Source organism: Mobula birostris, chromosome 8 (assembly GCF_030028105.1).
Source record: "Mobula birostris isolate sMobBir1 chromosome 8, sMobBir1.hap1, whole genome shotgun sequence".
Lineage (NCBI taxonomy): Eukaryota > Metazoa > Chordata > Chondrichthyes > Myliobatiformes > Myliobatidae > Mobula > Mobula birostris.
The window spans coordinates 55329163-55351977 of record NC_092377.1 but is presented as its reverse complement, the minus strand read 5'-3'; the positions used below and the strand labels follow the sequence as shown (position 1 = coordinate 55351977).

The 22815-nt window shown below is 41.4% G+C and overlaps 1 long non-coding RNA gene across 1 annotated transcript in view; it reads left to right on the top strand.

Moving 5' to 3' along the window:
- Positions 1 to 17848: 17848 nt before the first annotated feature.
- LOC140202199 (uncharacterized) overlaps positions 17849 to 22815 on the top strand; it is a 28220-nt gene continuing 23253 nt past the window's right edge. The window contains exon 1 of the long non-coding RNA XR_011887034.1: positions 17849 to 17905. This is a non-coding gene — a long non-coding RNA (uncharacterized lncRNA). The remainder of the gene's footprint in view (positions 17906 to 22815) is intronic.

Here is a 22815-nt window from a genome sequence, read left to right as displayed (position 1 = left end):
CTTTTGATGCTACTGCAATACACAATGTTTTGCCACACCAGAAGTAGTTCTAAGGTAATTGGAGGAAAGTATAGGGAGATGTCAGAGGTATTTTTTTTTAATGCAGAGTGATAGGTGTGCAGACCAAACTGTAGTGATGGTGGTGGAGACAGATACAATACAGGCAGTTAATCTTACGGAGGCACATGAAAAAAAGAAAAATGGAGAGCTATGTGGGAGAAAATGGTTAGATTGATTAAAGAGCTGGTTAAAAGGCCACCACAACATTGTGGACTGAAGGGCCTGTGCTGTTCTATACTGTTCTATGTTAGCACAGAGAACATAGAAATCTACAGCATATTCCAGGCCCTTCGGTCCACAATGTTATGCCAACCATATAGCCTATTCTAGAATTTCCCTACCGGATAACCCTCTATTTTTCTAAGTTCAGCGTACCTATCTAAGAGTCTCTTTAAAGACCCTATTGGATCCACCTCTACCACTGTCACTGGCAGTGCATTCTACGTACTCACCACTCTCTGTGTGAGAAACTTAACCTCTGACATCCCCCTTGTACCTACTTCCAAGCATCTTAAAACGATGCCCCCTCATGTTAGCCATTTGAGCCCCGAGAAAAAGCCTCTAGCTATCCACATGATAGTGTGAAGTGTGTAGTTGAAGTGTCTTGTAATGCACTTCAACACAGAAGAGAAAATACTGGCCTGCAGCTGAAGCTGAAAACTATCAGCCTAAATAGGAGTTCAGAGCTCAACTGAGAGTGGGTCATTGGCTGAGTGTTAAAAATGAGTAACTGAGAGAGAAATAGAAATTGATCCTTGTTCTGTAACTCACAGGAAAAGTTTGAAGAGCTGGAAGTCAAACTTGAGAAAAGACTTGGGCATCACTGTGGAAATCAAAGAGCAATATCAGAAGAAAGGGCAGTGAGCATATTAAAGTAACTGCTAATTTGTCGTACGATTAAAATGGACGCATCATTGGCAGCAGCAGAATATATCATAGAATGTAGAAAATAGAACATAGAAATTTGCAGCGCATTACAGGCCCTTTGGCCCACAATGTTGTGCTGACCATGTAACCTACTCTAGAAACTGCCTAGAATTTCCCTAGCGCCTAGCCCTCTAACCAAAAAAAAAGACAAAAAATTAACTAATTGCACCTACCCTTGGATCTCCTTATCCAGCTAGCATGGGTGCAATAAAGGACATTTTACAGTACATGTTGCATGTCAGAAATCAAAGTGGATTGATGTTCCTCCTAATTCTCTCATAAATAAATGGAATAAGCAATTAATTATTGAGGGGTCATGAAATGTTTGAAGAAAAATCACTCTTCCCCTCCAAGTTCCACTTTGGTTTTTCTCTACATGGGAGTAGTGCAGTGTTCACTTTTTTTGCCTAGGCATCAGAATGTTGGAATCTGGAGGGCCAGATCTACCAAATGGGTCAGGCTATAATTAACCTTGCCAAAGCAGAATCTAGGAGAGCAGCAACTCAGGGACTATTAATCTTCTGCTGTAGAGCAAGAGCTGGAGGGAATCCATATCAAAGATTAGCTTCCCAAAGAAGCTGCAATGGAACCGTATCAGAAAGCACCCTTGCTCTGATCCGAATACTGTGCTGAAAAAACACAAAAAACTGACGTGGAGGGTATAGGAATAGGACAGTGCTGTACCTGTCCTGTTTTAAAGTCATGATCATGGGCATCATTTGTATGCCACTGTTTAATTCTGAATTCTAATTTTCCTTGAATTGATTAGTTTTTAAAGACACTCAGAGGGATCTTAATAGTCAATCACATTACTCTGTGTGGATCACATATGGGCCAGAGCACATCAGACTGGCAAATACCTTTCTTTAATCACATTACTGAACTAAATGAATTGCTAAAACAATCCTAGTTTTATGGTTGCTATTAGTGTCACTAGCTTCTTGTCTGAGTTTTTCTTTGATTATTTGAATTTAAGTTCCTCAGCTGTCATCTCGGGATTTAAATTCATAAAATCCATCAAGCATCTGGAACTCAGGATGACAATTCAGTACTTTAAGTCTATGCTACAAAATCACTGACTTGAACCTGTTTTAGATGCAGCTGTGGTCTGTTTGGAATTCAGGCTGGACACAGCAACACTGGAGCAATGTGCAAGTGGTAGAAACCAAATACCTTAACACCCTCATCTCTTTGTAAGTTTGGGAAAAAGCAATGTCAATGTCATTTATACTAAACAATTCTTACATTAATTTTGGAATTATCTTAAGTTACGTCATTTCAGTCTTACAGTTTTTCCCTTATTGTAACCAATCGCACACAAGAAAGAATAGGATGTTTTGGCAGTTGACTGAAGAATTGGTGCAGAGGAACTCAGCAGGCCAGGCAGCATCTATGGAAAAGATATGGAACAATTGACATTTTGGGCCAAGACCCTTCGGTGGGACTGGAGAAAAAAAAAGCCGAGGAGTAGATTTTAAAAGGTAGGGGGAGGGGAGAGAGAAACACGAGGTGATAGGTGCAGCCTGAAGGGGGAGGGAATGAAGTAAAGAGCTGGGAAGTAAATTGGTAAAAGAGACAGAAGGCCATGGAAGAAAGAAAAGGGGGGAGGAGCACCAGAGGGAGGCGATGGGCAGGCAAGGAGATAAGCTGAGAGAGACAAAAGGGGACGGGAAATGGTGAAGAAGAGGGTGCATTATTGGAAGTTTGAGAAATTGATGTTCATGCCATCAGGTTGGAAGCTACCCAAACGGAATATAAGGTGTTGTTCCTCCAACCTAAGTGTGGCCTTATCATGACAGTGAAGGAGGCCATGGATAGACATATTGGAATGGGAATGGGAAGTGGAATTAAAACGCATGACCACCAGGAGATCCCACTTTTTCAGTTGGGACATAGGTGCTTGGTGAAGCAGTCTCCTAATCTACATTGGGTCACACCGATATACAGGAGGCCATACCAGGAACACCAGACACAGTATGTGACCCCAACAAACTCTCTGGTGAAGTGCCTCCTTGCCTGGAAGGACTGTTTAGGCCCCTGAATGGAAGTGAGGGAGGAAGTGCAGGGGCAGGTGTAGCACTTGTTCCGCTTGCAAGGATAAGTGGAGGAGGGAGATAGGGAGATGAGTAGGGAGGGCCAAACAGACAAGGGATTCGCATAGGGAGCGATCCCTGTAGAAAGCAGAAAGTGGAGGCGGAGGGGAGGGTAAGATGTGCTTAGTGGTGGGATCCTGTTGGAGATGGCGAAGTTTTGGAGAATTTTATGCTGAATACGGAGGCTGGTGGGGTGGTAGGTGAGGACAAGAGGAACCTATCCTTGCTAGAGTGGTGGAAAGATACATATGTTACCATCACAACCAAGCCTTTGCCATGGAGTCTATGCACATGCACAGGCTAGAGGCAGAACAAGTTTAGCAATCGTGCTCATAAGTATGCACATTCCAACTAGTTAGTGTTTCATTGTGGTGGTATTTAGCTCCCTTCCTCTCCTTTCAGTCTTGCCAAGACTTGGCCAAAAGCACACAACTGTTTATACTCCTTGCTTACCTTGTTCTTGTCCAGGAAAGAGGACCACTATCTAGACTGATGCTGGAAAGGAGCAGTATTCATTTCATATTTAGTTATTGCTTCAAGCTGCAGTGTTGACATTAACTTTCAACTTGAGAGTTTTAGTTAACAGCCTAGTTGGGCTGGAGTTTATTGTTTTTCTTTTCCTTCAAGTTCTTTAACAGTTCACACTAAAGCCAGTGAACTGTTGACCTGATTCAGTGCCTTTCTCTCTCGTCATCAGGGCTGTATCCACACTATTTGACAGCAAGTCATGATCACAGAAATGGGCCCAGCAGGGAGAGAACTGCTGACCTTGGCCCTGACATTCATTGGCCAGAGTGGAGAGAAGTTACTGGCAGTCCAATCAGTGTTGGGAGAAGTGACTGAACCAATATGACAGATACTGTATCTCAGTCTGACAAGCCCAGTCTCAGCTAGAGGAACAGATACCATCCCACACAGTGGCAGTTCAAAGTCTCACTCCAGACAACCAGAATCAGGTGGCATTGATCTCTGCTCTCACACTCACAGTCCAGAAACTTTCTGCTGTTGCCAGCATCAGGCGATAGCCATGATCATCCACACAGATGCAATTCAGCAAGCTTTGGCCACTTGAGTTCCACTCCCAGCACCTACCAGATCCTCCTTTTCTGCTGCACAATCAAACTCGGTCATTAGGGCCCTAACTTCCGCCTCCCTACCAGAACCGAGTATTCCTCCACCAGGCGGATCTTCCAGTGGTACCAACAGCTGCAGGAGTTTCATTACCCAATGTGAGCTGACTTTCCAATCCCAACCTGGTCAGCTTGGTGGTGATGCACATGGACTGGTGTCCATGGTGAACCACTTGGTCAGACCCCCACTCACCCTGCTCAATCTGTTAATGCCCAAACAACTTTACTTTCAACATCTCTGTTCAATATATGAGGGCTGCCAGCTCTTTATTTCACAATTCTCCTTTTTCCTTAGTGCCTTCACTAGGTGTCTTTAGCTGTACAAGAGCTGGCCCTCCTTCTTTGTGAGACAGTCAGCTTGTTGTTCCTTTGTAGTTGACCATAGCAGGTGATGAAACTTGTGCTTGGACAAGTTCTTTGATGCAGCTTATCTCTAGATGAAGCCGCTTCTCTGTAACTGACTTGAGGATTTGATGGCGTCAACCAAAGAGTAGTTGTCTGTGACACAAGTTATTTGTAGTCTGTTCTTCTTTGGGTCACTATGGAAAAGCTCAGGATAGAGTGTGGCTAGAAAAACAGCATTGTCAATGCCTTCAGACATTGCAAGGGTTTCCCCTGCCAGCGTACTCTTCGGATGCTTTTTGATTGCCGATAGAGAGGTGCTAGTCTTTGTTTCTATTCCCATTCTTACCAGGAATACGTCCTGCATGTCCAGCAGTTCTCAGACAGCTCTTAGAGAATAACCATTATGCCAAGCTGGAGAAGTGCAAGTTTCTCAAAGAGCAGGTGTTGTTTTAGGGCTATATACTAACCCCTTCCAGTGTTTATTTAAAGTTCAGGCAGTCACAGAGTGGCCCAAGCCATCTATGATCAAACAAGCAACACACATAAAAGTTGCTGGTGAACACAGCAGGCCAGGCAGCATCTCTAGGAGATTTGAAAGTGGGAGCGGGAGGGGGAGATCCGAAATGATAGGAGAAAGCAGGAGGGGGAGGGATGGAACCAAGAGCTGGACAGTTGATTAGCAAAAGGGATATGAGGGATATGTGTAAACTCATTCTTTTTCTCTCTCTCCTTTTTCTCCCTCTGTCCCCCTCACTATACCCCTTGCCCATCCTCTGTACTTTCCTCCCCTCCCACTTTTCTTTCTCCCTAGGCCTCCTGTCCCATGATCCTCTCATATCCCTTTTGCCAATCAACTGTCCAGCTCTTGGCTCCATCCCTCCCCCTCCTGTCTTCTCCTATCATTTTGGATCTCCCCCTCCCCCTCCCACTTTCAAATCTCTTACTAGCTCTTCTTTCAGTTAGTCCTGATGAAGGGTCTCGGCCTGAAGCATCGACCATATGTCTTCCTAGAGATGCTACCTGGCCTGCTGCGTTCACCAGCAACTTTTATGTGTGTTGCTTGGAATTCTAGCATCTGTAGAATTCCTCGTGTTTGCGTATGATCAAGCAAGTGCAGCACTTCATGGGATTTGCAAACATTTATCGCAGCTTCATCAGAATCTGCAGTTCTATCATGATCTCATAAATGCACTCACGAAGAAGACATCTGCAGAATTCCACTGGACAAACAGAGCAGACCAAGTGTTCTTGGAACTGAAGTGATGATGCGTCACTGTCCCGTGCTGCAACACCCAGACCCATCCTGGCCATTCATTGTCGAGGTGCATGCATCAGATGTCGGCTTTGGAGCCGTACTCTCCCAACACTCTTCTGCAGATAGCCAGATGCACTACTGTGCCTTTCTTTCCTATCACTTGACTCCAACCAAGAATAACTATGACGTCGGAAACTGAGAACTTTTGTTAAGGAGGCCCTGGATGAATGATGACACTGGCTGGAGGGGGAAGAGCACCCCTTTTTAGTATAGACAGATCACAAGAGGCTCTCCTATATTTGCGACACCAACACACTCAACTCCTGTTAAGCCCTTTGGGCTCTCTTCTTCACCTGGTTTAATTTCATCCTCACCAACCATGCCAGCAGCAAGAACATCTTGGCCAATGACCCCTACCAGCAGTTTGACATGTCAGAGGGCAATGTCAGTCCAGAGCCCAACCTACCTCAATCCTGTACTACTGCTCTCGTAACTTGGGGAATAGAGGCAGAGGTGAGGACCACCCAGCATTCGGATCCAAGTCTGGGTTGGGAAACTCCCAGCCGACTGTTTGTCCCCACTATGTTGTACCCCAAAGTGTTGGAATTGGGTTACTCCTCAAGAGACCATTTTGGTGGCCATCTATGTCCCAGGACATCCATGCCTTCTTCTTTGCCTGTCCCACCCACTTATGCTGAAACAAGACATCTTGCTATCGCCCAGCATGTCTTTTATATCTGCTGCCTGTGCCTCACTGCCCCTGGTCTCACTTCTTGGTGGATTTCATGCCCCCGTCTAATGGAAGCATTGCCATTCTGATCATTGTGGATTGATTCTCTAAGGCTGCCCACTTCATTGTTCTCCCATCAGCTCACAAGTGCCACCCTCATGGTTCAACGTGAAGTCATGTTGCATGGCTTCCTTCAGGATATTGCGTCTGATCGAGGATCACTGTTCACATCCCGTCTCTGGATGGCCCTCTGTTCTCTTTTGGGAGCCACAGCCTGCCTCTCATCCGTTTCCACCCCCATTCTAAGGGCCTGACTGAGAGAGTGAATCACGAGCTGGAGACAACTCTGCACTGCCTTGTCTATTCCAAACCCACATCCTGGACCCTTCAATTGGTTGGGCAGAGTTCACTACCTCCAGACGTCTGCCATTGACATTTCCTCCCTTGAATGCCAGAAGGAATTCCAGCCACTGCTCTTTCTTGACCAGGAGATTGATGTGGGAGTTCCTGCTGTTGAACAATTGGTCCAGCGCTCCAAGTACAGATGGAGATGGGCCAGGGCTTCCCTGCTGCACTCTCAGAAACAACATGCTAGGCAGTCTTTTCAGCTCCTCCAACAGGAAAGGCCTCTCAAGTCAGAGGAAGAAGCTTAGCTAATGTGTAGAGATCTTCCACTGAAAGTCAAGAGCTACAAGATGGCCTCACACTACATGGGACCATTTGTAGTGGAGAAGGCTATCAATAAGGTTTTGTTTGGAATGTCATCATCAGTGAAGATCCACCTGGTGTCCCATGTTTCCCAGCTCAAGCCGGTTACTACCTCCCCCTGGCTTCTGTCATCGCCATCCCCTCCCCTCTCCCCCCGTGGTGCATGGTTCCCTGGTCTATACTGTGTGTGCCGTGTGGTATCTCACCGAGTGTGCGGCAAGGTCCAGTACCTCGTGGCTTGGGAGGAGGATGGTCCTGAGGAACCTTCTCGAGATCTGGTTGATGACACCCTGGACAAATAGCTCACCTGGGACTTCCAACGGGCACAGGTCAGTGGTATATGTCTCTCTCTCTCTCTCGACGTTTGAGCCTGAGACCCTTCATCAGAACCCAATCTATTCCTTTGCACAGATGCTGCCTGACCTGCTGAGTTGTTCCAGCATTTTGGGTGTGTTACTTTGGATTTCCAGCATCTGCAGAATCTTTTGTGTTTATGATCTACTGCGATATAGATATCTATATGTGAAAATGGCCGCGATCAAACTCCTTCACTTACTTGTCCATTCTGGAACCTATATGAAGCCACTCTATAATTTTGTGTTTAACACTATTTCCCATTCAGTGACTGAAGAAGCATGGGAGTGCACCCACTTAATCACAAGAGACACTTTTGGAAAGTGAGGTCAAATGTCAGCAGCATTAGCTTGTGGAGTCAATCCTTTATATGTAATAAACAATCAGGAATTAAGTTTTGCTGCTGTTTGGAAGGAGCTTTGTCCTTCAAATATGTTCAGCATTATAAATGATTATGATAGGTAGTTAACACCATATTCTTTCTACCTTCCTGACAGCAAGAAATCTGCATTGTTCAGAATATCAGCTCTTTTATCTTTTTTTAATTACATCGTCTACAAAATTTAGTTTTGATCTAATGCACACAATTACTACTCAGACATTTTAAAAATTGTAGAAATGTGCATTTAAATCACATTCTTACATTCAGAATACATACATCTTCTGTACTCACAGAAGAGTAAAACAGGACATTGTGTAGGAAAGCATATTACAGGATACAAATCTATCATGTTTAACATCTATAAATGGAGATCTTTAATTAAGTTTCATTATAGGAAATTGTATTTGCTTTGTGTGAGACATTAGTACTCCTCTCATATAACAATAAGCACAGTATGTGGGAAGGTGAAGAAAATGTCAGCCGCCAGCTACTTTTCATGAGCTTCATTGCAAGCATATTTCACAAGATTTCAGATTGATTTTACTAACAACATTTATTTTTAAAGGGCAATTTTATTTTTATGAATACTTACAGGAAACATGAAAACAACATCAACAATTTCCCCCAGCAAGAGCACATGCTAAGTAAATAAAAAATCTTTTACATAAAATTGTCAAATATGCATAAAGATGTTTTCCAGTAGGAGAAAAAATGCCACTTTTTCTTCTATCTCTCAGAATCAAATTTAAGGAAATGTAAATCAAAATGTTGTATAAAAAGTGGTGTATAGTTTGATTTATTGAACTGAACGTGGAAAATACAGAGATGATTTTCCATAGTAAATCACATGTAAATTGGAATATTTAAATGAGTTCATACCAATTAGTGTAGTGTCAAATAATCTTTGATGTGTGGATTGATACTGCATCCACCCAACTCTAATTATGAAGGGCAGTATTTTATATATTTTAGACTTTGTTAAGTGATAAAGATGAATGCTGACTTCCTGACCATTTTGAAATGTGCACACATATTATAGATTTGTTAAATTTAATATTTGATTGATTACGAAAGTTAAAACAAAAGTGGAAAATAGTGGAATTTACCAATGAGTTTACAACTATATCTGAATGGTCGAAACAGGTGAATATATCATCTGTTGACTGCCAGTAGAAATTTGATTATTCCTAATAATAGCACAAAACGAAGCCTAACACAGTTAACCCATGTACAAGCGTTTGTATATTCATGTTGGTAGAGATAGAAAGCAATCAGTTCTGGGCATCTCTACAAAGCCACACTCTGCTACATGTGGGATCATGGAAGATCTGTAAAGAAAATCCGTAGGGCAGGTTGCTGGAGAGGAGAGGCTGGTGAGGAGTGAGTGGTGGTGAGGCTGGTTGGAGCATCAGGGTAGAGGGTGGACAGGGGTTGGAGTAGTGATATAATCATCCATGCTTTCCTGGCCAGATTTGATTTCCCTCAGTGGAGGTCAAGATCCATGTCCTATAGGTGTCAGACCTGCTCCTGCTGACACCTCCCAGCCTGTACCACCCACTCTCCACACAACTAATAGGATTCACCTACCACTCATCACCTGCAGCCTATTTTTACCCCAGTTCTCATCCACATACTTGTGCTTCATCCGACCAGCTGGCCTCAACCAGTTGCTCCTAGCTTTCACTCTCCCTGCCTAAAGTTACCTTGCTGCCTGTTTTGCTTAGTTTCTGTTCTCTCTTGTTTTGTGGCCCCTTGTGGCTTGTTATTTGGTGATCTATTATTAAAGTTATCATTCACAGCTAAATTGTCTCCACTGCTCTGCTTTTGTGTCAGGCATTCTCTTCATTTCCCAACAAGAAGGAAGTGAGTGCAGTGATCATTTCCCATAGTAAATTGATGTGCTCCATGAAAGAGCACAGGGACAATAAATTACCTCCCATAAGGCCATAAGATATAGGAGCAGAATTAGGCCATTTGTTGCATCAAGGCTGTTCTGCTATTTCATCATGGCTAATCCAAATTTCTTCTCAGCCCCACTCTCTTGCCTTCTCCCCATATCTCTTCATGCCCTGACCAATTAAGAATCTCTGCCTTAGATATACATAAAGACTTGGTCTCCACAGCTGCCCGAGGCAAAGAATTCCACAGATACATCACTCTCTGCCTAAAGAAATTTCTCCTCATCTCTGTTCTAAAAGGACGCCCCTATATTCTGAGGCTGTTCTCTCTGGTCTTAGACTCTCTCACCATAGCAAGCATCCTCTCTACATCCACTCTATTGACGTTTTTCAATATTCGATAGATTTCAATGAGGTTACCCCTAATTCTTCTGAATTCTAGTGAATATGGCCTGAGAGCCATCAAATGCTCTTCATGTGATAAGCCATTCAATCCTGGAATTATTTTTTTGTGGATCACCTTTGAACTCTCTCCAGTTTCAGCACATCCTTTGTAAAATAAGAAGCCCAAAGCTGCTCGAGTGAGGCTCAGCAGTACTTTATAAAGTCTCAAAATTACATCCTTGCTTTTATACTCTAGACCTCTTGAAATGAATGCTAATATTGAATTTGCCTTCCTCAGCACAGACTCAACCAGAAAATTAATCTTTAGGGAATTCTGCACAAGGACTGCAGGTCCCTTTGCACCTCAAGTTTTTTTTTTTTTGCATTTTCACTCCATTTAGAAAATAGTCAACCTTTTCATTTCTTCTACCAAAGTGCATGACCATACACTTCCCAACACTGTATTCCATCTGCCATTTCTTTGCCCATTCTCCCAATCTGTCTAAGTCCTTCTGTAGCCTCTCTAAATCCTCAAAACTACCAGTTCCTCCATCTATCTTCATATCATCTGCAGAATTTGCAACAAAGCCACCAATTCCATCATCCAAATCGTTGAAATACTTTAAAAGTATTGGTCCCAACACAGACCCCTGTGGAACACCAGGAGTCACTGGCAGCCAACCAGAAAAGGCTCTCTTTATTCCCACTCTTTGTCTCCTGCCAATCAGCCAGAGCTTTATCCATGCTAGAATCTTTCCTGTAATACTATGGGCTTGTAGTTTGTTATGTAGCCTCGTGTGTGGCACCTTGCTAAAGGACTTCTGAAAATCCATGTCCTGTTTGTTATTTCTTCAAATAATTCCAACAGATTTGTCAGGCAAGATTTCCCTTGAGGAAACAATGCCGACAATGGCCTGTTTTATCACATGCATCCAAGTACCCTGACAACTCATCCTGAATAATCGACTCCAACATCTACCCAACCACTGAGGTCAAACAAACTGGCCTATAGTTTCCTCTCTTCTGCCTCTCTCCCTTCTTGAAGAGTGGAGTGACATTTGCAATTTTTTCAATCTTCTGGAACCATTCCAGAAAATAGTGATTATTAAAAGATCATTATTAATGGCTCCACACCCTCTTCAGCCACTTCTTTCAGAACTCTGGGGATTACACCATCTGTCCAGGTGACATCTAACTTCAGACTCTTCAGTTTCCCAAGAACCTTCTCTCTCATAATGATACCTTTACACATTTCACCTGAAACTTCCACCATGCAGTTAGGGTCTTCCACCATGCTGTTAAGGATGCAAAATACTTATTCAGTTTGTCCACTATTTTCTTGTTTCTCATTACTACCTCTCCAGCATTGTTTTCCAGTGGTCCAATATCCATTCTCATCTCTCTTTTACACCTTATGTACCTGAAGAAACTTTTGGTATCCTCTTTAATATTATTTGCTAGCTTACTTTTGTATTCCATTTTTACCTTTTTAAACTTCTGTTCGTTTTTAAAGATTCCCAATCCTCTAACTTTCCACTATTTTTTGTTCTATTATATGCCCTCTCTTCAGATTTTATGTTAGTTTTGACTTCTCTTTTTAACCTTGGTTGTGCATCTTGCCTTTAGAATACTTCTTCCTCTTTGGGATGTGTCTATCTTGTGCTTTCTGAATTAAGACCATAAGACATAGGAACAGTATTAGGCCATTCAGCCCATTGAGTCTGCACCACCATTCCTTCATGGCTGATCCTGGATCCCACCCAACCCCATACAATGCCTTCTCGCAATATCCTTTGATGCCCTGACCAATCAGGAAACGATCAACTTTCACCTTGAATATATGCATGGACTTGGCCTCCACTGCGGTCTGTGGCACAGCATTCCACAGATTCACTACTCTGGCTAAAAAAAATTCTCCTTACCTCTGTTCTAAAAGGTTGCCCCTCAATTTTGATCTGTGACCTCTAGTTCTTGATAACCCCACCATTGGAAACATCCTCTCCACCCTATCTAGTCCTTGCAACATTCAGTAGGTTTCAATGAGATCCCCTCACATTCTTCTGAATTCCAGTGAGTACAAGCCCACAGCTGCCAAATACTCCTCATATATTAACCTTTTAATTCCTGCAATCATTCTCGTGAACCTCCTCTGGACTCTCTCCAATGACAACACATCTTTTTTGAGTTATGGGGTCAATAATCCAAGTACAGCCTGACTAGTGTCTTATAAATGCTCAGTATTACCTCCTTGCTTTTATATTCTATTCCCCTTGAAATAAATACCAACATTGCATTTGCTTTCTTTACCACAGACTCAACCTGTAAATTAACCTTCTGGGAGTCTTGCATGAGGACTCCTGAATCCCTCTGCACCTTTAATGTTTGAGTCTTCTCCTCATTTATATAATAATCTGCACTATTGTTCTTTTTACCAAAATGCAGTATCTTACATTTCCCAACATTGTATTCCATCTGCCACGTTTTTGTCCATCCTTCCAATTTGTATGTCCTGCTGCAATCACATTGTTTCCTCAGCACTACCTACCCTTCCACCTATCTTTGTATCATCTGCAAACTTTGCCACAAAGCTATCAATTCCATTATCTAAATCACTGACAATGTGAAAAGCAGCGGTGAAGATATTAACCCCTGAGGAACACCACTAGTCTCTGGCAGCCAACCAGAAAAGGCCTCTTTTATTCCTACTCACTGCCTCCTGCCTGTCAGCCACTCCATGCCAATATGTTTCCTGTAACGCCATAGGATTTTACGTTGTTAACCGGCCTCATATGCGGCACCTTATCAAATGCCTTTTGAAAATCCAAGTAAGTGACATCCACTGCCTCTCCTTTTTCCATCCTGCTGCTTACTTCCTTGAAGAACTCTAACAGATATGCCAGACAAGATTTCTCTTGACAGAAACCATGCTGACGTTGACTTATTTTATCAATAGTTTCCCAGCTCCAAGTACCTCCATACCTTATCCCTAATAATAGGCTCCAACACTTTCCCAACCACTGAGGTTAGATTAACTGGCCTATAATTTCCTTTTTTTTTACCTTCTTCTCTTCTTAAAAAGTGGAGTGACGTTTGCAATATTTCATTCCACTGGGACCATGCTAGAATCAGTTGATACTTGAAAGATCAAGAGCAATGCATCCAGTTCCAACCATTGCTGTTCTCCCATCATCCCTGCCAGTGTTCTTTTCCAATCAATTCTGGCCAATTCCTCTCTCATGCCTCCGCAATTCCCTTTATCACTGTAATACTGATACATGTGACTTTACTTTCTCCTTTTCAAATTTCAGGGTGAATTCGATCATATTATGATCACTAAGAGTTATTTAACCTTTGGCTCTGTAATCAGTTCTGGTTCATTGCACAACACCCAATCCAGAATAGCTGATCCCCTAGTGGGCTCAAGCATGAGCTGCTTTAAAATTCCATCTCATAAGCATCCTAGAAATTTCCCCTCATGGAACCTAGCACCAACCTGATTTTCCCAATCTACCTGAATATTGGAATCCCCCAGGACAATTGTAACATTGCCCTTTTGGCATGCATTTTCTATCTCCTGTTGTAATTTGTAGACCACATTCTTACTACTGTTGGGGTCTGTATAAAACTCCCATTAGGGTCTTTTTAGCCTTGCAGTTCCTTATCTCAATCCACAATGATTCTCCATCTTCCGGCCCTATTTCTAATGATTTGATTTCATTTTTTACCAACAGAGCAATGCTGCTCCCTCTGCCTTCCTGCCTGTCTTTTTAATAAAATGTGTAACCTTGGATATTAAGCTCCTACCTATAATCTTCTTTCAGCCATGATTCAGTGATGACTACAACATCATACATGCCAATCTGCAGCTGTGCTACAAGATTATCTACCTTATTCCATATACTACAAATATAACACCTTCAGTACTGTATTCACGGTTTTCAATTTTACCTTACAACTCATCCTGTTGATCGTAATTTTGCCCTATCAACAGCCTCTCCTCATGACACATTGCATCTTACAATGCACTTCCCAGGCACTTCAGTCTCTACTTAACTCATGCAACTGCAGCACCCACACCCCTGGAACCTTAACTCACACAGAAAGTTATCTATCATACTTCGATAGATATTTCTCCAGAGAGTATTGTGACGTGGCATTGTTACATTTCTCAATGCCTGTATCCTGATCACCAGTTTACAGAGCTGAATGCACACAGCTCATAAACACAGGCGCAAGAATCAATCTCTGACAACCACATCATTCCTGCGCTCAGGTTTTAAATGTTTCCATTGTCTCTCCTCGTACAGTTGCCTGGAAGAGGCATTTGTCATAACAAATTGGAGGAGGTCCACAGCACCTCTCCAGTGTGGTAAAAGGATTGCTCCTTCCCATCAGCATTGGGGTCACCATGCAGCTGAGGATATATCAGCCATAGAAATCTGTAACTATCTCCAGGACCTTGAACCTGCTTGCTTCCCTCATAGCAATGATTGCTCTTCCAACATAGATCTATGTGTCTGTTTGGCCCTCCTAAAAGTACCATCACAAGGTTCTTCTCTTGTCCTTCATAATTGTAGTCTCAGACAGAACACCTCACCCACTCCAGCAGCAATAGCACAGCAGCACCAAATGATAGAGATGAAGGAAAATAAAGGTATCAGGTGGTTTCCACTGACCTATGGTCGAAAGGCTATGCTAGAAGCAGGAAGGATATGGAGAGACATTTGGCTCTCATAGCTGTATATAGGCTGAGCAGAGGAATAGCCACAGAGAAATCAGACATCAGAACGTATTTCTATCCTGTTGCAAGGTTTCGTACAGAGCCAGAAGCTCCTTCTCAGGGTATGAACACCACCAATATCTAGTCCTGCTCCAACCACGTTGACATCATGCCCATGAAATTTTACCAACGTCTCTACTGTATTTCCTCAACAGGCTAAAGAAATTTGATATCCCTGTTGACACTTACCTATTTTTATCAATACCCCATAGAAAGCATCACAGCTTAGTATGGCATCTTCTCTACAAGAAACTGTAGAGTTGTGGACACCACTCAGCACTTCACAAAACCAGCCTTCCCTCCATGGATTCAACCTATACTTCTTGCTTCCTCAGTAGAGCAGCCAGCATAGTCAAAGACCCCACCCACCTGAGACATTCTCTGTTCTCTCCTCTTCCATCAGGCAGAAGATACAAAGGCCTGAAAGGACAGGCTGAAGGATAGCTTCTACTACTGTTTCAAGACTATTGAATAGTTCCATAGTAAAATAAAATAAATTCTTGACCTCATAATCTACCTTGTTATGATGTTGCACCTTATTGTTTGCCTCCACTGCAGCTTTTTGATCACTTTTACACCTCTTATGCATTATTGTTTTTCCTTATTCTAGCTCAATGTTGTGTAAGAACTTGATCTGTATGAACAGTATGCAAGAGGTACTTTTCATTGTAGGGTGTGATAATAATAAACCAATTCCAAGTCCTCATTTTATTTCGGCTGCGTAGCAAAAGATTCACTCACTGAAGTTCATGCATGAGCCAAGCAGAGAAATATTTATTGATTAGTCTCTTACCTGCAAGAAGGAGAGGGACCCAGTCTTCTTATAATGTGGTCCATATATTAATTTTTGTTGTTCAGAGAGTGGAATTTTATACACATTTAGAGATGTTAAAGTGAACTCACCAATGCCAAGATGTTTAATTACTATTTCTTGACCAACCCATGATGAGAATGCTTATAGCCAATCACTTCTAACAAGACCTTCCTTAAATGATTATCATCTTTTTTTCCAGACCCTTGCCTTTGATTAAGGTCCAGTAACCACATGACACGTGTGCCCTTTGTTTAGATGAGGCCTCGGTGGTGGCATCAGCAGCAGGAGCATCATCTTCAATTACCATGAGCTTCCAGAGTCCTTCTGTGTCTTCGAATTCATATTGCCGAGCCTGCTGGTTCAGCTGCAGAAAGCAAATCTGACAAAGAACATCAGGGCAGAAGTATCTGTATTAAAGTGATTTATAATATCATAAACAAGTTAAAATGGCTGCTACCCCTTTGCTGCACTGCTCCATTTCACTTTCCTGAAGCCTTGTTATTGCTTCATGAAGGCCAAAGAAAATTCACTGACTGGCAGCAGGGCTTATGGAGATTGGTCCTGTGGAGAATCTTCTTTGATGCTGTCTGCTGACTTGCTTCTCCTCTGTGATATGACCTGCCTGTTCCTCCTTCACTTTCTGCTGGAGAGCTTCACAGTAAGCCAAAGGTGGTGAAAACACCAGAATCATATCTTGAGAAATGGGTGCTGAGTTTACAAACAGAAGTCAGAAGCCAAGAAAGGAGGTGGAAATCTTATACTGTCAATATTCAGACCGCACTTATTTAAAGACAAATAAGTAATACAAGCTCTTGATTGGATATTTGATCACAGTAAATTTGTACATTCAGTGTGGATAGTTTTTCGTGATTTACATACTGATTCTCAGAGAGAAGCCTGAAGATTTCTATGCCGCTTCTGTCCAATTGTCTTAACTTATCAGACCTTTCTAATCCTGCAGTGTACACCAAGCTGCAAAGTGCAGCACCCATCAGCCTCCAGAGACTTCAGTGACGAAGAGGATAGGAAGTCCCGGGCTTGTGTGGCGGAGTAGCCTATGTGTGAATGACGCAGCTGTAACTTTGCACATAGAAGATCACAGATCACCCTTACCAATTTAGTTGGACATCTGAACACAGCCAAGTGGCACATAAGATTAACATTGCATAGAAACATACATACAGTAAGCACCACCACCAAAAGCTAGATTTGGCAGTGTAGCTGAGCTAGAAGGCCAAGCAGTACAAGCTCATTGAAATGTTTTCTTTAGGGTAAAATTGCTTTAGCAGTCAAAAGATTATATTTGTCTTTGTTGTAAGTCAGGACTGGGGCAGCACAAGAAAATATCAAAGCAGGCCAATGCAGATAATGGTATATTTTATCGGAAAAGGGACTTATGTAATAAGCTACAGGCAGAAAAGAGGTTCGAGGCACTTATTGCAAATTAACTTCTGTAGTAATGCAGAGGAGCGACAGGTCTGTCAGGTACAGGTGGCCGCAGGCCTTTCGAGAGCAACTGACCTTTGGAGGAATGTGTTTAATAATTAAGCATTGACTCAATGATTGAATCGAAAGTTGTTTTGATTTTATTGCGTACTGAACATTGTCAAAGGCTTCCAAAGTTCACGAGCATCAAATCATGCACATTTTAGCTTCAGATTGGTTAAGACATGATAGCCAAATTGCTGTACGTTGGTGGAATTTCCACAATGTGTGTAAGAGTGTGCTGCTTACCAAAATCAGAGAGAGCACGTGGATATCATTTTGAAGAATGCTGGGCATTCTCTCCTTCCTACAGGCTACATATTGATCAATACATATTTCTCGATAGGGCATAGGCACGTGAGTGATTCTGAGAAATCTGCCTTGCCCTCTCGACCTGTGCTGCAGTTCCTGTTCTGGCAGCAGTAGGCAAAGAGCACTAAGTGTGAGGTGTCAGTGGGCCTCAGTAGCAGTAGTGTGACCTTGCAGCAGCCTCCTCAATCACCAGGCAACCTTCAGGGAGTTCTGTTCTGCAGCAAGCTGCAGTAGTATGTGCCAAGTGGGTGAGTAACTCTTTAAATCACACAGCTGCAGTGAGTGGATCACTTGCAAAACATGTTATGCTGTGAGTAATTAATGTTTTTTTAAATCAGGAAAATGTGACCCAATTTCAGCCGGCAAAGCTCCAAAAAAGCATTGAGCGATAGCTATCATTGTTCACTGTGTGTCTGGCTCCTGTTGGCACATATCACAGATTGACCCTGCTTTTTTACTGTTCACTCACAGGACATTCACATTGAACCCATGTAGGGTCTACAAACACAGTGCTACAATATCTGATTTCCAGGTAACTAGCCTCCCCTTTCCTACGAGACCGATAGAACTCTTGTGTACTTCTAGCATTTATAGCTTCATTTTAGATTTCCAATATGGGTTTTTTCCTTTTTTCCTGTAATTGTGTTATGTCGTAGCTCAGTTCTCCACATGGGTCCACTCCTAACACATGCTGCAGTTGACAGAAGCCCAAAGGGACAAAATCAGAAATCAAGAAGGCTGTGGAATCATTGCTGCAGATGGATGTTCATTTTCTCAGTCAGATTCAAACAGTAATTAAGATTTGGATAGAAATTCATATTGGGAATCTTTCCTAATTTGATAATGGAAATTGCAGACTGTCTGTTGTAATATTCACTCCATTTGTGCTCCCCAGGCTAATTTCTACTTAAACATCTAGTTAATGTTTCCCTTCGCCTTTAGATGGAAGTCTATTAACAGGAGAGGAAATAATTGTTGTGTGTGAATATTACCTATTATTGTTAGTCTTTATATTTAGTACTTGTGTACAGAGGATAGTGACATGGAAACAGGCACTGAACATGCTTATGAAAGCACCTATCTCTCCTCATTGTTTGCATTTTTCAGGGAGGTGGCTGCTGGGTAAATATGCAATTGTTACCTGAAGTTGTATTTTTCATGTTGCTTTCAAATCTTCACAAAGAATTTGAGAAGCAGATGCAATAATGAATCCCAGTATTGTAAACCCCCATGGTTGTACTTCCTGCAGCGGAGGTGCAAATCGAAAGCTATTTTAATATTAACAGCTTCACAATAAATCAGGTTTTGCCACTTCTGGATTATCTTACTAAAACAGAAATGGTTCTCCTACAATGTTCAAATAATTGGTGTGATTCCATGTTTCCATGTGTCCACTGAGTGATGCTCTCACAAAGGCTATCAGCAGGAGGATAAAGACCATAGGGAATTAAATTCCTTCACATCATCTTCCAGCAACATCATACAGCAACAATGTCATCTAAAAGATAAAGCACTTTACGAATCTTTTTAATACAACAATCATTTACCTTGCTTGATGTTACCAAGTTTCTGGTGTATTTCTTTAATGCTTTTCTTCCCCCAAGTACAGAGTTGACAGCTAGGTCTCATCCTTCATTGAAAGCTGAAAACTCTTAGCAACTTGCTGACTTGAAAAGCAGTTGTTGGCAAACAAACACTAACAGGAAGGTGAGTAAAGGCATTTGGTATCTGTTAAATTACAGTACAAAAATGCAAGATTACACCAATATCACATGTAATTTTTAATGCTGGGTTGAGAATATACAATAGTACTAGATCAGTGTGAAAATACAAATTATTAATGGACATTTAATATTTAATAGATGGCAAATACTTGCACCATTAATTGTTAGCAGCCAAATTTCCTTTTTCAACATAATCTTTCTGGTGTATTTATTTTTCTTGAATTAAACAATTGGTATGGTAAGAACATCAAATAAAAATAATATATTCCAACCTGCAAAAATTATATATACTTTGTTCAACCTGCACCCAGAGCCTTCCATGTGCCTCCAATCCCCCCAGATGCTTTTATCACATTTAAAATGGCTGTTAAAGTATATAATAGGTTCCCAGCATCTGTTATGCTTCCCTTTTTTTGTCACTTATGTGAGTGACATGAACACTAAATTATCCACCATCAGAGAGCTTAGGCTGCAAAGGGAGTGCCGACCTTACAAATGGGGTCACCAGCAGTATCTTTAGAGGAAGCAATAGCATTTGAAATCTGCTGATCTGACTGGATTTGATGAAGGAAAGACCTCTAGGTATCCATTAAAACTAATTGTTTTCCAGTCAATTCAGTAGGGCCCAGCAGTGAAATTAGAATCAAATTTGGGGGTCCTAAATTTACTTTAAATCATCTTCAGTTGGCCTAATAATACAGACAATCTTAGTTATTGAAGTAATTAAACTGAGTGACTGACATAAACATGAAGGCTTTTAATAAGCTTTATTTTTTATGAAATGATGTAAACCTACAGTGAAACTATGGTACACGGAGCTTAGAAAAATAGAGGGCTATGGATTAACCCTAGGTAATTTCTAAGGTAAGGACATGTTCAGCACAGCTTTGTGGGCCAAAGGGCCTGTATTGTGCTGTAGGTTTTCTATGTTTCTACAGTCAATATTGTGCTAATAAACTAATTAGACCAATGACTGACACAAGAATTGTATTTCGCTTTAAATCTATCATTTTGTTGTATTGAATTTACATCAAGTCTGCATTATTGAAATTAAACTTTCAACATTACTAATAATGGCAGAATGGATGCTGCCTAACCTGCTGAGTTCCTCCAGCATTTTGTATGTGCTACTCCAGATTTCCAGCATCTGCTGAAACTCTTGTGTTTTCATCTCTTTAATCTTTTTTTAATTAACTAAGATTCTATTGAACTCCTTATTGGATTTATTAATGACAATTTACGATTTGAGGACTTGGATGGAAATTATCCAGAACTTGTGAGATTATCTCTGCATCTGTCCTATGAACCTCATTCATCATTTGAAAGATCTGTATCAATTCAATTCAAAACTTTTATCCTAACCGCTTCGATCTTTTTCTAGTATAATCATTTTGACATGCATGTATCTATATATCTTGTACAATATGGAGACAAAATCTGTGTACAGTATTTTTATGTGTGGCCTAGACATGTTTTTACATGCTTAATATAATTACTCCCTAACAATCATCAACTTGATGTCATCTGTATTTATTATATTATTCTTTAGCATTAACCATGTTTGAAATGGTACTTACTGAAACAGTCAAAGTAATTATTATAAATTATGACCATCAGCTTGAGGAGCAATCTCTCTGAACAATACTGTTCACCACTTGCTTGCTGAGGTACCTGCTTTGTTACCTACTGCTTGTTTTCTGCTTTGTAAATAGTTCACTTCACATTTTGATACTTATCTCCTGTCCACAAATTTGATGCCTTCTCAAAAGCCTTTTGAAAATGCAACTGTAATTCCTTATTCAGTCTTTAAATTTGCAATCAACCAAACACATTTCAAACTTGAAGATAAAGTTGCCTATTCAGTTTTTTGGTCCTGTTTAATATTGATTTTATTTGTAAGGGTTTTTTACATTTAATTCTAATTTGATTATAATTTCCGATGAAGTAAATTGGGGGATAGTGACATAGCAATTGTTAGAAAACAGTTATTATTTAATATTTCTGGAATCTATATGATTAAAATAGACAAGTATTACATATACATTCTGTGCTTATACACTTGACTGGGTACTATATTCTGTATCAAAATGAATTATGATTAAATGAACTACTGGTAAAAAAAACAATTATTCTTTTCAACCTTGCTTTTAACAATAACAGTCAGAAGGTTTCTTTCCTCCATATGGTTTCTCTGAATAAGACATGGAATCACATATAATTAGTGAGAAGATAAGCCTAAAAGCAACTTGTTAAGTCCCTGCAAGGGAGATCTTATGAATGAAAAGCAAATGTTACCTCTTTCAATACAAAGATTGTTTATACAAAGGTAGTGCAAGACATAAAACTATCAGTGGAGCATGCTACATCCTTAAGAAAACAGATTATCAAGTCATTTAATTGGTTTGTGAGTATGAGTGTTCACTGTGCCCGATTTGGTGTGCCATGGTTCCTGAGGAGATAATAGATTATGTGCTGCAGGACAGTGATTTCAAAAGAAGCAAGCAAGAACAGTTGGAGACATTGAATTGTGCATAATTTGACACTTGACAAGGGCCAATAAAAAGAAGTTAGGTTTAAATGGAGTGACCATTGTATGAGTGGGACAGTATTAGAGTGAAGTAGAGTGAAGAGTTCAGGCTTTGACTCATAGAGGCTTTGATGAGGAGAAGAAACTTTTTTGTTCAATTTTTCTTTCTTCTTTTTATTGCACAATTAGGGCAATGAGGATGCCAGGCAGGATAGTGGAATGCTCCTCTTACAGAATGTGGGAAGGCAGGGAGAGTTCCAGTATCCCTGATGACTACACCTGCAAGAAGTGCCTCCACCTGCAGTTTTTTCCAGACCATGTTAAGGAATTGGAGTTGGAACTGGATGAACTCCCGATTATCCAGGAGGCTGAGGGGTTGATTGACAGGACATACAGTGAGGTAGTTACACCCAAGGTATGGACATAGATAACTGAATGACTGTCAGGAGGGGGAAAGGGGATAGGCAGTCAGTTCAGAGTACCTCTATGGCTATTCCCCTCTATAACAGGTATACCACTTTGGGTGCTGTTGGGAAGGATGACCTAGTAGAGGAAAGCAACAGTAGTCAGGTCTTTGGCACTGAATCCAGAGCTGTAGCTTAGAGTGAAAGGCGGGGAGAAGAGGTGAGCAGTAGTGAGTTGGGATTCAATGGTTAGGGAACACACAGGAGGTTCCATGGGTGAGAATGGGATTTCCCAGTGGGATGTTACCTCCCAGTCAGGGATACCTTGTATTGAGTCTACAGCATTCTTAAGTGGGAGGGTAAGTAGCCAGAGGTTGTGGCCCAGATTGGTACCAATGACCTAGGTAGGCTGATGAGGTAAGGTGAATTCAGGTAGTCAGGTGCTAAGTTAAAGGACAGGACCACCAGGGTTGTGATCTCTGGATTAATACATGTGCCATCAG